General features: G+C 43.2%; 1 protein-coding gene across 1 annotated transcript in view; it reads left to right on the top strand.

The window, feature by feature from the left end:
* The first annotated feature begins 1,475 nt into the window (after positions 1-1,475).
* The window catches only part of col21a1 (collagen, type XXI, alpha 1), a 211,993-nt gene continuing 195,532 nt past the window's right edge, over positions 1,476-17,936 (top strand). Inside the window, exon 1 of the mRNA XM_039738189.1 lies at positions 1,476-1,782. The gene's annotated coding sequence lies outside the window, so the exon portion shown is untranslated. The remainder of the gene's footprint in view (positions 1,783-17,936) is intronic.

Below are 17,936 nucleotides of genomic sequence, written 5' to 3'. Positions count from 1 at the left end.
CCTGAGAACCGCTCTAATGACAAGAACCAGTCTAACGATTCTGTTTCATTTGATTTGTGAAAGAGTCACTACCCAAGAAATAATTCTAACGATTCTTGTTCATTTGATTCGCCAACGACTTACTATCGGAAAACCAGTCTAACAGCACGCATCCATTTGATTTATGAACGATTTACCACCCAAGAATCAGTTTATGATTCTCGTTCATCAAATTCATTCACGAGTCATTACCAGCTGTAAAACTGTCATTCCATTGTGATTCTGTAATAAAACATCTTCTTATAATTATGCATCTTAAATTTGTGATCATTCTTTATATACATAATCAGTAATAAATCAATAAACCATGATATGATTTACATACACTCAAACTTATACTATATATCAAAATAATGAACAAATTGTTAAGTTATATATTTGTGATGTGATCAGATTTCCTAGACTTCCCATATATGCCAAAGTGTAAATAAATCAAAAGAATCAATTCACTTAAATGGGAAGTTTGAAAGAATGAAATCAGTAAAGTGAATTGAATCGTACATCACTTGCTCTGACGCCAGGCTCCCTGGTTGATTTGGTATTTATAGCGCTGGAGCCAAAAGGGGCGTGGTCTTCGGGGGTGTGGTTTCGGATCTATGCCTCTTCCTTCGGCAGCCCTTTCATACTACTGGGGAAGAGATGATACCGCTTGCGTTAGCGCCCAATCTTGTCCCAAGGTGGCATTGCTTACCTCACCAGAACTTGGAAGGTGGTCCCCAGACACACTACAGGGTGGTCCAGATCTAATTATGCAATTATGAAAAGGCGAACACATCGCACCCGCTGTTCGACTGGCAACCGTCTCCCCGCCATTTTGGAATGCTGGGCAGGTGCTGCCATCTATCTGCAACAAAAAGAGTTTTTTTTGTGAATTCACCATGTAATAAACTTAATAAGTTATAGCATAATGAAAATTGCATAATTAGATCTGGACCACCCTATATTTATGAAACCTGTTATGTCTATAAATAAAACTTTTTTCTGGAACTCTCATGTGGATTGTTCTTTAGTGAACCAAAAATGAGTCCCCTATGGCATCGACCTGAAGAACCACCTTGGCACCTGTGGAATGAGCGTCACTGGCCCGTGGTCCCTCAGACTGTGGTCACTCCGAATATGGCTATCTTCTTGAAGCAGCATTCTATCAGTGAAGTATGCCTTCTCCAGAATTATTTTCTTCTGGGATAGGCTCCAGTTCCCCTCCCTCAAATAATCAGTGAAAGAATTGTTTTTATTCAAAATCTGGCCAATTGCTAGTAGCTCGTAATTATTTTCAAAGTGGCTAAGTTTGGAAAGACAAAAAACTGATTGTGCAAAAAATAATGCAAGGGTCTCCAGGGAATTTTTTTTTTTTTTTGCAGAATTTTGAAGCGATCTGCCCTCCTCTTACTGAACTTGGAAACTGATTTTTGGAAATTGAAAAAGAGCGACGCTAAACGAGTCAAAGCAGTTAACTCGTATCCGGGCGGCCCCCTCTGCTGCTCCTTATCTGAGCCTCTCCCCACGTAGTATGGCGAGGGGCCAGCACTAGTCACAGAGGAGAAGAGAAGAGAAGAGAAGAGAGATCCTGCAGAGAGGGCAGGCTTTACTCAATGAAGAACGAGTTGGGCAGGACCGTCCAGTTGTCTTCCAAAAACCGCGCAGCAGCAGCAGCAGCAATACGCCAATGCCCGGTCACACCAGCCAGAACTTAACGGACTGAGTCACTGCGAGGAGCCGCTATAGTGGCGCACCTGCCTGCTGGTAAGTAAACCGCAGCCGGCTGAAGGTCCGATTTACAGGAGAAAACTTCTAAAAGTGTTTTTTTTTATATATATATATATCCGTGAGAAGCGAAGACGGCGTAAGAACAACATTAAGGCCGAAGTTCGGTGCATGCAGATCTGAACGGGATGCGTGGAGACACCGTTAAAGTTTGCGGGACTCCCGCAGTTCGTGCGATGTGCGTGAGCATTTGTTCACGACAGTCGCGCCGTGCAATAAAAATGGCGTTTACTTTATATTTCACTAAAAAATAATTTAAAACAAACAAACAAACAAACAAATAAATAAATAAATATAAAGGATTACATCCATTCATTTCAGATCTCAGATTCTTAATTCAGATCTGCCGTCGAGATGCAGCGATCGAGTCAGGGCGGGACACCCGCTTGCACCTTGACGGGGTCGTCGTCATCACCAATTATAATTTTTATTTAATATTCTTTTTTTTGTAATCAGCACTGAAGATTTTAATATCTATGTTGTTTAAGTCGAGTTGGGTTCATATCCCGGCCAAGCAGGATTCTGTCTTTGCACGTTGACTACCCGGTGCTCTTGCAGAAGCGCCGCTGCCTCTTTTTTAACAAGAATCTCCCACCCGGTGCTCCTGCGTGGACGCTGCATATTCTCCTCGTGTCTACCTGGATTTTCTCCTGTTTCCCTCCAGTGTCCAGAGACATTTAACGGTGTATGGATTTGCGATGGTGGCGCTGCTGAGTCGCAGTTAGGAGACCCGGGTTCGCTTCCCGGGTCCTCCTTGCGTGGAGTTTGCATATGTTCTCCGCGTGGGTTTCCTCCCAAAGACATGCAGGTTAGGTGCATTGGCGATCCTAAATTGTGCTTGGTGTGTGTGCCCTGCATGTGGTGGGCTGTTTGTTTCCCGCTTTGCGCCCTGTGTTGGCTGGGATTGGCTCCTGCAGACCCCCGTGACCCTGTGGTTAGGATATAACTGGATGGATGGATTCGCAATGTTTAATTTATCCCTGCTAATGTAGACATACACGTCTGTTTGCCATGTTGTGTTTTATTTTTTCTTTATTTCGCCTTATACAATTTCATGTATTAGGAAGTTGTTCGTTTTCGCATACCTCTTGGGATCAGAGCGCAGGGACAGCCATCATACACCACCCCTGGAGAAATTGCAGGTTAAGGGTCTTGCTCAAGGGCCCAGCAGAGTAGGATCTCTTTTGGCCAAGACGGGGATTCGAACTGGCAACCTTCTGGATACCAGACCAGTGCAGATCCTTAGCCATGTCTACATGCACTGACTGGTTCTTTACTGGGTGGTTTGATTTCCTGTAGAACCATTGCTTGACAAAGAACCATTTCATTCTGCTACTGGTTCTTTCTGAATAAAGATGGTGCTTTGAGTTTTGAAAAAGGTTCGTAACTTGTGGAGAAAACAGAAATCTCGATTGTGTCTCTCAGCCTCTCCTGTCTAGCAGGATATTTTAAGAGATGAAGATGAGCTGAACTCAGTCTGTGTTACTGTGTGCATTAAGAGTCCTCTTCAAATGACAAAACGCACTGGCGTTTCACTGGTCTGTTCCCAGCTATTCATGGCGTTTTATTGATTGGCCTGTTAAATAAGTAAATGTTCTGTAACGATCCCGGGGCTCCGAGAGATGGAGGAAGGGAATTAGCCTCCTAATGCTGATTGCTCTGCTGAGTGGCCCCTAAAATGGACCGATGGCATCTTCAGTGCTGTTTTCGCCATCACTCGGGTCTTCCCAGCTGCTTATCTCGTTGTCCCTCCTTACATGTTGCCCACCTCCACCTCACCTGGGGTCAGAGGCAACCTGCAATGCCACACTTTTAATCAATTGCTATGAGAGCCAACCTAAGTCAGGACCAGAGGTCCAGTCTGACACATCTGAGTTGATGGGCTTCAGCAGCTGGAAGATGTGTCCACCCAAAGCGCTCTTCTGTGTCCGTGTCCCCCCCAACCTCACAAATAGCTTTACAGCCAGCTGTCTGTCAGTCGGTCTGCTCTTTATCCCACTGCTGCCACTAATGTGAAGACCCGGCAATGTGAGAGAAACCGAGGAATGGAATCAGCTTCTTAGTGGTGATTGCTGGTGAACAGCCCTTAAAGGACCGTTGGCACCTTCAGGGCTGTTGTCACCACCACACAGGTCTTCAGCTACTTATCCCTTTGTCCTTTCATGCACACCACCCACCTCTTTCTCACGTGGGGTCAGATGCAACCAGTATGCCACGCTGTTACTCCAACTCTCTGCAAGTCCAAGGCCCAATCCAAGTTTTGCTGGTGGTGACACATCTAAGCCGATGGGCTTCAGAACCCGGGAGACACGTCCTATTGAAGTGTGCATCGAAGTGTTGTGTCTGTGCCCTCCCTTACCTCATGAAGCTGCTTTATAGACGGCTTCTCCAGGTACTCCTGCACCTTTAGACAGTCTGCTATCACCTAAGGAAGGTATCCCTGTTAGGTTTCGGACACCAAGCTCTTTAAGAGATTTAACAAAAAAGGGTTAACAGAAACTCCGCCCACCGGGACATTCCAGGGGTGTGAGGCGCCTGGTCAGCCCTGCCTGAAGGACGCAGTCATGAATGCGATCGAGAGGTCCAATAGAGTTAACTAAAACTAGTTCTCTGTCTTGGGTTCATTAGTCTGTTCTTCATCCCACCGCTGCCACCAATGTAACAACCTGAGGAGGGAGTGACAGAGGAATGGAATTGGCCTCTTAGTCTTTTCGGCCCTGACACCCTATTACTAGTACATAAATATGCAGCCATTTTTGTAAAGCACAGGTAGGTTTGCAGCCATTTGAACAGGGCGTGCTACTGTTAGCGCAAACGGGAGAGACTGGCATACATTCTGGGAGACACGGAAGTGAAACAAGTAGTATAGAAGAATTTGGCAGCTATTGTATAATAATAATGATAACTGTTTAATTTTTAATTTTATTTTTGAGCTTCCTAGACACCCCAAAGGTTAAGAATATCTCACAAAATAATTTTCCCATAAACACAGAAAATCCAGGGCCAAAAGGGTTAATGCTGAGTACTGATGAGTGGCCCTGAAAAAGACCATTGACCACTTCACTGCTGTTTTCGCTGCCACTCAGGTGTTCAATGGCGCCATGCCCTCCCAGCTGCTTGTCCCTTTGTCCCTTCATGCAGGTCTGCCTCAACTTGGGTCTGGAGGCATCCTGTGTGCCACACCATTACGCCGGCTCTGGACGAGCCAAACCACGTCTAGGGTCTAATCCCAGTGTTGCTGGTGGTGACACATTTGAGCCGATGGGCTTCAGAACCTGGGAGACACATCTTATTGCAGGGCCCTTCGAAGTGCTGTGTCTGCGCCTTCTCTTACCTCACAAGCTGCTTTATAGATGGCTTCCCCGGGTATTCCTGCACCCTTAGACAGCCCGTCACCCTGTGATGTTCCTGTGAGAGTTTGGACACAGAGCTCATTGGGAGGTTTAACAAAAAGTCCATCCACCGGGACATCGCAGGGGTGTGAGGCGACTGGTCAGTCCTGCCTGAAGAAAGCAGTCATGAATGTAATTGAGAGGTCCAATAGAATTAGTTAAAACTAGTCCTCTGTCTTGGGTTCATTAGTCTGTTCTTCATCCCACCGCTGCCACCAATGTTAAAACCAGAGGAATGGAAATTAGCCTCTTAATGTTGAGTACTGGTGAGTGGGCCCTCATTAGGACCATTGGCATCTTCAGCACAGTTTTCACCACCACTTCAGTGGCACAATGGCCTTCATGCAGGTTTGTCTCAACAGGGGTCTGGAGGACGTACCATTACTCCAGCTGTCTGTGAACTGACCCAAGTCCAGGGTACAATCTAAGGCTTGGGCGGCAATGACACATCTGAGATGACAGGCATTGGCAGCTGGGAGATGTGTACGGTCTTAATAATAATAATAATAATAATAATAATAGTTATTATTTATTTAACTAATAATAATAGTAATAATATAATAATAATAATGATAATAAAATAATAATAGTAGTAATAATAATAACAAAATAATAATATAATAATAATAGTAATAATACTACTACTATTACTACTGTTACTACTACTACTAATAATAATAATAGTCATTATTTATTTAACCAATAATAATAATAATAAGTCATTATTTATTAAACCAATAATAATAATAATAATAATAATACATTAAGTGCTGTGCTGTTTCCACGACCCCCCTTCTAACAGGCTACCTTATATAGACTGGGTTCTCCAGGTGTCCCCCCTCCTTCAAAGGGTCCGCTGACACTAGAGGTGCATGTCCCTCTGAGATGCTTTCGGGAACCTTATGACACGATTACGGGCTGCAGTCTGACAATGTTGGGTTGTGTGCTAAAACATAACTTCTGGTGGTGCTTTGAATTTCACCCTGCATGTCGGAGTTGAAAGTCGCCGGTGTGTTAGGTGAGGTGTAAAGTAAGTGACAGGGTGAGTGAAGGTGGCGTCCTGTCTGTGGTTGACATCGCCTTCCACTCGGCATCACTGCATAAGATGAAAGAGTTCAGAAAGAAATGGGTGATGATTATAAAGCAATATGTAATCGTGCTTAATGTGAAAGGCGCTATATAATATAATGCTCATGGAATTCTGCAAACCAGCCTTATATATAAAGTAATGATTGAATGAATATGACTTACTAAAAACAGCAACTCTTGTGCGAATGTGATGTCTCATCGGTGGTGGTCAGTGACATCTGGCAAAGTGTATTTCATAATGAATTTGCTGTATACACCTGTGACCTTATTCCTTGACCTTTCCTCAGAAAATTCACGGGACGGCACAACAAATCAAGCTACTGTATTTGTTTTTTTCTTTTTTCATTTTTATCCCAGCACCCCATGATGATTTGTAAGGCCAGTGTGACCTCAAAACACTGTAGCAGCCATGTTGGATGGAGATGCTACTACAACCAATCAGTGCTCCCTGCCTGCTTTGAATTCCCCAACTGTCCAAAAATCGGTCGAGTGTAGTCGACAGTCACATCCCCAGCACTCAGGGACACTTTAAAGAACCGGTATAACCCCGTCAAAACTAGCTTGGCTTCTCCATCTCATTTGAGTTCTGCATTACACCAAGTTTGCAGAAATTCACCCAGAATTTCTGTCTTTTCGCCAGACTTGAGGCAAAGTGAAATCAGTGGAGTTTGCTTGTCACTAAACAACAATCCTGATAATTGTCTGCAATGAAGGAATGACCTCTTCATAGTTTGCTTCATTTTTATAAAGAGAAAGGCACTAAAGAATAGATAGATAGATAGATAGATAGATAGATAGATAGATAGATTGTGAAAGGTGCTAGATAGATAGATAGATAGATAGATAGATAGATAGATAGATAGATAGATAGATAGATAGATAGATAGATGCGAAAGGCACTATATAATAGATAGATAGATAGATAGATAGATAGATAGATAGATGCAAAAGGCTCTATATAACAGACAGATAGATAGATAGATAGATAGATAGATAGATAGATAGATAGATAGATAGATAGAAGGCACTATATAATAGATAGATAGATAGATAGATAGATAGATAGATAGATAGATGCAAAAGGCACTATATAACAGATAGATATAGATAGATAGATAGATAGATAGATAGATAGATAGATAGATAGATAGATAGATAGATAGATAGATAGATTGTGAAAGGCACTAGATAGATAGATAGATAGATAGATAGATAGATAGATAGATAGAAGTCTCTAATAGATAGATAGATAGATAGATAGATAGACAGATGTAAAGGCACTATATAATGCATAGGGAGAGCAGAGACGCACTATTTCATAGATAGATAGAAGTTTATTTGATGTGTTTATTGATTTCAGGCAGGTTTCCCATTCATTTTCAGTGAAAGCAAACGAAAGCCCCCCGACTTTTGAACGCCTCTGCTAAAGTTTCCATTTGTTGAAAAGTGAATTCAGTTAAGAGCCTTTCTTGACCATAGAACCTTCATTCTTTATAAAATGCATTTGGCATTTGTCAATCCTCCGAGAGTCAATCCAGTGCTGTAAAATCCCTCTGCGAGTATTAAAAATGTGAATCAAATTCAGCGAGGTCTAGGGGGTGGGGAGCTGATATAATGTCTTGGCTTCGATTTCGGAGCCTTAAAAATCTTGGCCCTAATTAATTTTCCTATCATCTTGGAGAAAAAGAAGTCGTTGAACATGCCTAGACATTACTTCCAGAAGTACAGATCTATTAACTTTCAAAAAAGTAGTAAGACAAAGTAGTTGAGAACAAGCACACAATGCGTTCATTGTGTTGACAAATACCGGTTTCAGATTAGTGCCGCTGAAACGTGCAGCACATAAGACACCGACTTGAGGGGGCTCACATACTCTTTGACAGAGTTATAGAAAACATATGGCGCAGTGCTCTGACACGGCTGATGGTTATTGTCATTGCCGGCACCCGCTAGCGCCAGTGGCCATACCGCTAATTTCGTTAGGTTCTTGGATGCATTTCAATTTATTCCTCATTGTCATTTGCAATCCACCCGTCGTGCTTATAGAAAGGCGCGGGGACACCACATTAGTTCAGCTTATTGATCAGTCGATCCATATGTGAGTTGCCATCCGGTGAGACTCTGCAAAGTGCTCAAGGTAAGTAAGGAGGTGGTAATTCATATGCAAGGCGGATGACGGAGAAGTATGGAGCCGCTGCAAAGCCTCCAGACATCCTGCTGTCAACATCTGCTCACCGAGCAAATCCTTAGGACCACTACAGTAATACTGGGCAGGGGCCTCATTTTACTCTCAGAAAGGCCTCAGTTAATCGTGAAATGGACTCCACAAGTCGTTGGACAACATGTTGACTTGATTTGTCAGCTGCACCTTCATGTTCTCCGACATCTCAAAACAGGATTCAAATCCGATGTCCGGGAAGCCCACTGTAGACCACTGAACTCATTGTCCTCCTGCTCATGAAACCAGTTTAGCTTCTAGAAGTATCCATTGGAAGATGGGGAAACTGCAGCCATGAAGGGATGCAACCTGGCAATTCTTAAGTAGGCCGTGACATTCAAGCAATGGTGGATTGCAATCAACAGGCCCAACGTGTGCCAAGAAGACATTCCCAACACCAATAGACCACCTCCACCATCCTGAACTGTCGACACCATGCAGGTTGGGTGCCTGCATTCATGCTGTGGGTGCCAATCATCTGTGCGCCTCGGTAGAAAATCGAGATTCATCAGACTAGGCTACGTTTTCTTCCACTCTTCAGCTGTCCAGTTTTGGTGAGTCAGAGCCCACCGTTCTTAGTCAACAGGAGTGGAACCTGACGTGGTCTTCTGCTGTCGTAGCCCATCGTCCTCAAGGTTCGATGTACTGTGCAATCTGAGATGCCTTTTTGCTCACCACGGTCGTGCAGAGTCTCCAACAATACAATGCAATACAATGCAGTTTATTGTTGTATAGCCCAAAATCACACAAGGAGTGCCGCAATGGGCTTTAACAGGCCCTGCCTTTTGACAGCCGCCCCTGCCTTGACTCTCTAAGAAGACAAGAAAAACCCTTGTAGGGAAAAAATGGAAGAAACTTTGAAAAAGGCAGTTCAAATAGAGACCCCATTCCAGGTAGGCTGGGCGTGCAGTGGGTGTCAAAAACAAAAAGGGTGTCAATACAACACAGCATACAGAAGAGAACACAAGTAATCCTCAATACAATATAATAATACAATAGAAATACAATAGAAGTACAGAGCAGAATTCAGCAGTAGGTCATAACTCCAGCGGAGATAGTGCAGCCTTTCTGTCAGCTTGAAGCAGTCCGGCCATTCTTCTCTGACCTCCCTCCTCCACAAGGTGTTCCTGTTGTCCAAGACCAGCCTGACCCAGACAGACTCACAAGTCCAAAAGCACACACACACACACACACACACACACACACACGTTTATTCTTCTTTTCCTATTCAGCACAGCACATACAGTGCACAACCCCAATAAACTCAGCTCTTTTTGAAGTCCTCTTCTCTTTTCTTCTGCCACCTCCACTCCACTGATGTGTGCAGTAGAAATCCCAGGAGGTTCTGCTCAGGCTTTATAACACAAAGGTGAGGCCTCATCTGGAGTCCTGGGTGCCGTTTTAGTGTCCCATCTATGAAAAAGACATAGCAGCACTAGAAGATGTCCAGTGAACAGCGACAAGGCTGAGTCCCGGAGTACAGGAGATGAGTTATGAGGAAAAATTAAAAAATCTGAGCCTTTTAACCAGTTAATGTCAGTAAATGTAAAGTGTCACATGTGGGAAGTAAAGGTGTGAAGTTTAAATACACAATGGGAGATCTAAAAATCAAAAGTACACCTTATGAGAAGGATTTAGGAGTCACAGTGGACTCAACACTATCAACTTCCAGACGGTGTTCAGAAGCCATTAAGAAGGCTCACAGAATGTTCGGTTATATAGCGCCTTGATGTGTGGAGTACAAGTCACAGGAGCTTTATAACACAAAGGTGAGGCCTCATCTGGAGTCCTGAGTACAGGTTTAGTGTCAAATCTAATCAAAAAGACATAGCAGCACAAGAAGAAGTCCAGAGAAGAGCAACTAGGCTGAGTCCCGCAGTACAGGGGATGAATTATGAGGAAAAATTAAAAAATCTGAGCCTTTTAACCATTTAATGTCAGTAAATGTAAAGTGTCACATGTGGGAAGTAAAAGTGTGAGGTTAAAATACAATGGGAGGTCTGAAAATTGAAAGTACACTTCATGAGAAGGATTTAGGAGTCACAGTGGACTCAACATTATCAACATCCAGACGGTGTTCAGAAGCCATTAAGAAGGCTAACAGAATGTCCGGTTATATAGCGCCTTGATGTGTGGAGTACAAGTCACAGGAGGTTCTGCTCAGGCTTTATAACACACTGGTGAGGCCTCATCTGGAGACCTGAGTACAGGTTTAGTGTCCAATCTAATATAAAAGACATAGCAGCACTAGAAGAAGTCCAGTGAACAGCGACAAGGCTGAGTCCAGGAGTACAGGGGGTGAGTGATGAGGAAAGATGTAAAGATCTGAGCCTTTTAACCATTTAATGTCAGTAAATGTAAAGTGTCACATGTAAGAAGTAAAAATGTGAAGTTTAAATACACAATGGGAGGTCTGAAAATTGAAAGTACGCCACATGAGAAGGACTTAGGAGTCATAGTGGACTCGACATTATCAACTTCCAGACAGTGTTCAGAAGCCATGAAGAAGGCTAACAGAATGTCAGGTTATATAGCACCTTGATGTGTGGAGTACAAGTCACAGGAGGTTCTGCTCAAGCTTTATAACACACTGGTGAGGCCTCATCTGGTGTCCTGTGTCCAGGCTACAAAAAGGACATAACAGCACAGGAAAAAGTCCAGAGAAGAGCAACTAGGCTGAGTCCAGGGTTATGAGGAAAGATTAAAAGAGCTGAGCCTTAAGGAGTTGTGAGAAATGATGAAGGGAATTAATACAGTGGATTGAGACGGCGACTTTAAAATGAGCTCATCGAGAACACAGGGACACAGTTGGAAACTTGTGAAGGGGAAATTTCACACAAACATTAGGAAGTTTTTCTTTACTCAGAGAACCACAGGCACGTGGAATAAGTGACCAAGGAGTGTGGTGGGCAGGAGGACTTTAGGGACCATCAGAACTTTATTTGGTTTTATTTCGGGGGAGTGAAGTGTACAGGACTGGTGAGCTTTCTTGGGCTGAATGGCCTGTTCTCCACCAGATTGTTTTCATGTTGTAAAGACTCAAAGCTAGAATTGCTGCCAAAGAAGCTTCAACAGAGCTTTGAATTAAAGGGTCTGAACACTTCTAGGAATGAGAAATTTCAGTTTTTTTTTTATGTTTATTAGAGTTGCCAGTCTACCCGAAAAACTTTTCTTATTTGTCATTATGGGTTATTGAGTACAGATATATGGGCAACAATGGCAAGATCATTCACTGAGAATTAAATCAACAACATATTAAAGTGTTCAGAAAGTGAAGGAGTCAGAAAAACTCTCTAAATCCACTGTAATGTAAAGGGTCACACGTAGGAAGTCAAAGAGTGAGGTCTGAAAATCAAAGGTCCACCTTATGAGAAGAGTTTAGGTGTCATAGTGGACTCTAAGCTATCAACTACCAGGCAGCATTCAGCATCCATTAAGAAGGCTAACAGAATGTCAGGTTATATAGCGCCTTGACGTGTGGAGTACAAGTCACAGGAGGTTCTGCTGAAGCTTTTTAACACGCTGCTGAGGCCTCATCTGGAGTCCTGGGTGCAGTTTTGGTCTCCATAAAGACATAGCAGCACTAGAAGAAGCCCATAGATGAGCGACTAGGCTGATTCAGGGCTACAGGGGATGAGTTATGAGGAAAGATTAAAAGAGCTGAGCCTTAAGGAGATGAAGAGGAGACCTGACTGAAGTGTGCAAAATGATGAAGGGACTTAGTCCAGTGGATCGAGACGGTGACTTTAAAATGAGGACATTAAGAACACGGGGGCACTGCTGGAAACTTGTGAAGGGGAAATTTTGCTCAAACATTAGGAAGTTTTTTATTTACTCTGAGAACCACAGACACGTGGGACAAGTGACCAAGTAGTGTGGTGGACAGTAGGACTTTAGCGACCTCCAGAACTCGACTTGATGTTATTTGGGGGGAATTAAGTGGCTTCGTTGGGCCAAGTGACCTCTTCTCGTCCAGATTGTTTCAATCGACCTGATGCATATGTAATCCCGATGCTACAGAACTTCACTGGCTGGAAGAGCGGCCTCCCACCTGGTGCATCGAGACCCCGTCACCCGCGTTCGAATTTATCTGACCGAGAGCCTAAGATCCATAGACACGCAGATGAAGTGGATTGGTGACAGTAAGTAGGCCTCCTGGTGTGTGATGGATTGGCACCCCCATCTAGGGGTTATTCCTGCCTTGTGCCCAAAGCTCCAGCTGCCTCGCCACTCCGTCCCGGGTAAGCCGATTACCACAAGGGCCGGATGTAAATAAAATCCCGAAACAAGTTCGAGCCGACTTCCAGTCTAGGGGCCCCATTCTGCCTCGTGCAGCTTTGTCATGTCGCGTACTGTACGAGCGCAGAAGGTACAGTACATGTGTCTGGGCGGCGTCCAAGAGGAATTTCGCTGTCTGCTTATACAAATGGGTTCCATGTGAGGTCTTTAATGATGTAAAAATATCCAGTGTGGCAAAAAAAAAAAAAAGACAAAAGGAAATCACAGGCAGAACTTGTGCAGCTGTGGGGTTTTCCAGCCGAGAGCTCATATCAGGATGAGAAACTGGGAGTTACGAAGCAAGCGGGTCTACCACTACCACTGTCTGGGGTCTCCAGTGCGCTTGTCTTGCCGTCAGTAAATATTTCTCGGGAAGTGGAATGGTTACTCCGACATGTTTAGTCATCAGTGTATTCATCTGATTTCAAACTCACCTTCTAAGCATTGGAGATCAATCCCACAATGCAGTTTTCTCCCTGACATGTGATGCCACTGGAAGGGGGTGACCGGGACAAAACATCAAAGAGTGGCAGGGACCGGGAGGTGAGAGCAAAATGTCAGGTCAACACCAAAAAGAACAACACAAGTTAACAAAGCAAAGAAGGCCTTAGGAGAAGAACTGAAAGCCAGACTGGTCAGACACGGATTCAAGTTAGGGAACCACCTGTTGGAATGGCATCCAATCAAAGACAAAATGATCCGACTCTAATATTAACAATAGCAGAAATATTTCTAATAGAGAAGAACCAAACTGCTCTTCTCCTCTTGTGCTCTCACGACTTCATTCGGGGTGGGCTACACATAGACGTGGACAAATTTGTCTGTCCCCTTGCAGCTCAAGTGCCCTCTGCCTCCTGAAAACATAAAAAGCCATTGTCCCCGGTGTCATCGAGTGAAGCAAAGGAAGTGGGACAAGAGATCAAGTGTGGCTTTTCCTACAAAGATCTTCTAAAATGGCCCACATTTGTTGGGACCCCTAGAAAAGCCCCTAAACAATTAGATTCGAGTGAGTTTTCAAATGAGTAGTTTTCTTGAATTCGTATCACACACGTCTCCAATCGTGCAATCAGCCGATTTAAGCAGAGAAAAGTCGTGTTTGGTGTCACTGTGCGTCCCACAATGAAAATGGACCAAAGCAAAGGAGAGAGTTGAGTGAGGGGATCACAAAGAAAATGATAGACCAGGCAAAAGCTAGAAGACCACCATCTCCAAGCAGCTTGATGGGAACAACTGCCTTACATAATGTCCCTCCCGACCAGTGTCGGTGCCATGTTATTTTGCACCCTTGGCCAAGCTTATTAGTGTGCCAACTGACCGTTCAGTAGCCAACCCGTGTGGCTGGGCCCCCCCTTATGATCTGCTCCCCAATAATACGAGATCAATTACCAAGAAAATAAATCAGACTGTCATTTAACGATCCATTCAACTTCTAACACGCGTATCCAACTGAGGTGCTGCGCTGAAGCAGACCCTACACCTCTGGATAACACTGGGCACAAGGTAGGATCCCACCCTGGATGGGACGCTACTCAGATTCATAAAGGAGTATTTTTTTTTTAACTCTGTTTTTGTATTTTCCATAAAGTTCTTTGAAGTCTTTCCGATTCCCCACAACGGGCTTGCAGACATGTAAGAAATTAATTCTTCCCTAAGCATCCAACGTTTTTCACAGATGTCCTTCCTTTGTGAGTTGTGGCACAGGCTTGCCTTACATTTCCTAAACTCAGGGGCGGCTGTGTTTGCGGTGGGCTTGCACTTACATTATTCTTACTTGGTTGACACTTTAATCCAAAGAGAATTACTCGTCTCAAGTGCAGGAAGAAAGTTATTTCCATATTTCAGTATATGTGGGCGTTGGCAGCTATAGACAGTGAATCAGTTTGGGGAATAAACTGAAGTGCCTGTCTGGCTTATCTGAATAACCGGGGAATCGAGCTTCTGCATCATAGACAGGACTCTCAACCAATGAGTGAGGAGGAGAGGAGGGCTCAGTTCAGAAAGCTCGATCTCCTTCGAGCACACTTTCTCTGTGTGGCCGCTCTAATAAAACAGGGGGTGCTGTCGCTCTCACCTTCTTCTTTCCATCCACAACTCCAAAGTACTGCAGTGAGATGACACCTGACCACAGCTCCACACATTTCCCAAGTATCAGTTTAACAATATTTTAGCAAAAAATCTGTATGTGTTTTGACCATTGTGAGCATACAACTGGATGACTTGACAAGTGGATTATGCAACGTGAGTAACGCTGGCTTTGTTTGTGAACATTTTTGGTGTTGTTTGCTGTTGTCCTGCGTTATTCTCCATAGACATCCTTTCTATTAGAAGCTTTGTTATCTCCATTCTGCATGAAAAAATGAAATCAAACTGATTGACATGCTAACCACGCCAAACCCTAACCTTACCAACACTAACCCTGAATGTTAAGTAACCCCTAATCCTAACCATTTTTATCACACACGAATCACATTAACCCCTAAACTTAGCTTTCATCTTAAAACTATTGGTCTACAACTGCAAGTGACGTAAGGCTGTGTGGCTCTGCAGTTGGATATTATTAGTCTGTGTCTGTGTTTTTGACTGGTTGCTATTCCTCTGGCATTCCAACAGATGGTGCATCACAAACATTTGTAATAATAAAATGGATTGCACGTGTCATTCCAACAGGGGGTACATCACAAACACTACTATTTTTACAAATCCCATAGAAAATGTTATAACAGAGACATCTGCATTGCATTTATCATTCCAACAGATGGCACATCATAAACATTAATACTTCTTTTACAAAATACCATACCAAATGGCGTATAAGAGAGACATTTGCATTGCATTTTCCATTCCAACAGATGGCACATGACAAACATTTGTCGTAATAAAGTGGATTGCTTCTTGTGCATTCCAACAGAGGGTACACCACAAACATTGCTACTGTTTTTATGAATCTCATACCAAATGGTATTTAACAGAATCATTTGCATTGCGTTTGTCATTTTAACAGATGGTGCATCATAAACATTTTTAGTAATAAATTACATGGCATTTGTCATTCCAACAGATGGTACATCACAAACATTACTACTACTTTTATGAATCCCATCTCAAATGGCATATAACAGTGACATTTGCATTACCTTTGTTATTCCAACAGATGGTGCATCATAAACATTTGTAGTAGTAAATTACATGCCATTTGTCATTCCAACATATGGTACATCACAAACATTATTACTACTTTTATGAATCCCATCTCAAATGGCATATAACAGTGACATTTGCATTGCATTTGTTATTCCAACAGATGGTGCATCATAAACATTAACACTACTTTTATGAATCCCATCTCAAATGGCATATAACAGTGACATTTGCATTGCATTTGTTATTCCAACAGAGGGTACACCACAAGCATTGCTACTGTTTTTATGAATCTCATACCAAATGGTATTTAACAGAATCATTTGCATTGCGTTTGTCACTTTAACAGATGGTGCATCATAAACATTTGTAGTAATAAAATACATGGCATTTGTCATTCCAGCATATGGCACATCATAAACATTAACACTGCTTTTATGAATCCCATCTCAAATGGCATATAACAGTGACATTTGCATTACCTTTGTTATTCCAACAGATGGCACATCATAACATTAACACTTCTTTTACTAATACCATAACAAATGGCATATAACAGAGACATATACATTACACGGTGCACTGCAAAAATGAATGCTGTGGTCTAAGTTGATTATTTAGATTTCAACCCATCTTGGATGGGTAGTTTGTCTAGTAAGCCTATAAGTCGGTGTTATTGTTTTTGTTTTCTATTTACGATGCTATGCAGATGTAGTGCTAATTGTATGGCAAACTGCAAAGAGCTTTAAACCAACTTTAAGCCATGACTCATTCACACACAGCGCCAACAGTAACTTCCAGTCAGTCTAGGCTGGTGATCTTTGGGGTGGCACAACGGTGATTACATCCCAGTGTGGAGTTTGCATGTTCTTCCTTTGTTTGTGTGGGTTTCCTCCAGATGCTGTGGTTTGTTGTTAATAATTTAGCAGATGCCTTTATCCAAGGTGACTTACAAAGCAAGTTATGAAGGTGCAAACGGTAAAAGCAATAGATATTAAGATAGAAAACAAGCTCAAGGGAGTAGAACTTCTACAAAATTTCTACCTGCAGCCCAACTAAGACACACATTGGCATTCTAAACTTTTTGTAAGGACAAGAAAAACTAAGCAGTTTGAAAACATTTAGTAAAATGACACGTTTTCAAAAGATGCTGAAACAGAGCTAAACTGGGTGCAGTACGGGCAGATAAAGGGAGATCATCCTACAGCTTAAACGGAGAAGCCTGGCAAGTGTGACAAGAGGACAGCAGAACGGACACCTTAAAGGAGAAACCAAGGACTGGAGGTACTGACGAGCCGACCCGTTCAGAGAACTGTAGGTCAAGACAAGAGTTTGGAGTTGGAGTTGCAGCAACAGGAAGCCAATGGAGAAACCGAAGGAGACGAGCAGTAGGAGTGAAATGAAGAGCAGAGAACCTCAGTCGAGCAGCTGCATTTTGAAGGTCAGATTTGGTCCCACTTGACATGCAGGTGAGGTGCTGTCACGCATGAGCCCCCCTTCAAGACTAACCCCCCCCTTGGTATGAGAGAGGGGGCTATCACTACCCGTGCCGTCTCCCATTCCCTCCACAATTCATAAAAGACGCCCGGTGAGGGATAATGACTCCGCCCCTTCTGATCAGAGCGCAATAAAACCCGAGCTCCTCCTAACCCACACACTCACTGAGAAACGGCTAAACTTCACCTGTCGAGGTTGCTATCCTTACAATTAATACGTGCTGCTTTGATCCAGCCATCGAGTGTTTTTCTGTTGGAGTTAAACGGGACGACCCGACTGGTGTCCCAACTTTTAACATCTCCAGGCTGTGTCAGTGAATTGACGATGTTAAATTGACCCTGTGATGGACCAGCTCCCTGTCCAGGTGCTGTTCCTGCCTTGCACATGATGGTTGCTGAGATTGGTTCCAGCTTCACTGCAACCCTGCTCTGGATAAGCAGATTGGGAAAATTAATGAATGAACGGTTAGAACATGAGAACAATCTGGATGAGAACAGGCCATTCAGCCCAACAAAGCTCAC

This window comes from Polypterus senegalus, chromosome 16 (assembly GCF_016835505.1).
Source record: "Polypterus senegalus isolate Bchr_013 chromosome 16, ASM1683550v1, whole genome shotgun sequence".
NCBI lineage: Eukaryota > Metazoa > Chordata > Cladistia > Polypteriformes > Polypteridae > Polypterus > Polypterus senegalus.
This window is presented reverse-complemented; position numbering and strand designations above follow the sequence as displayed.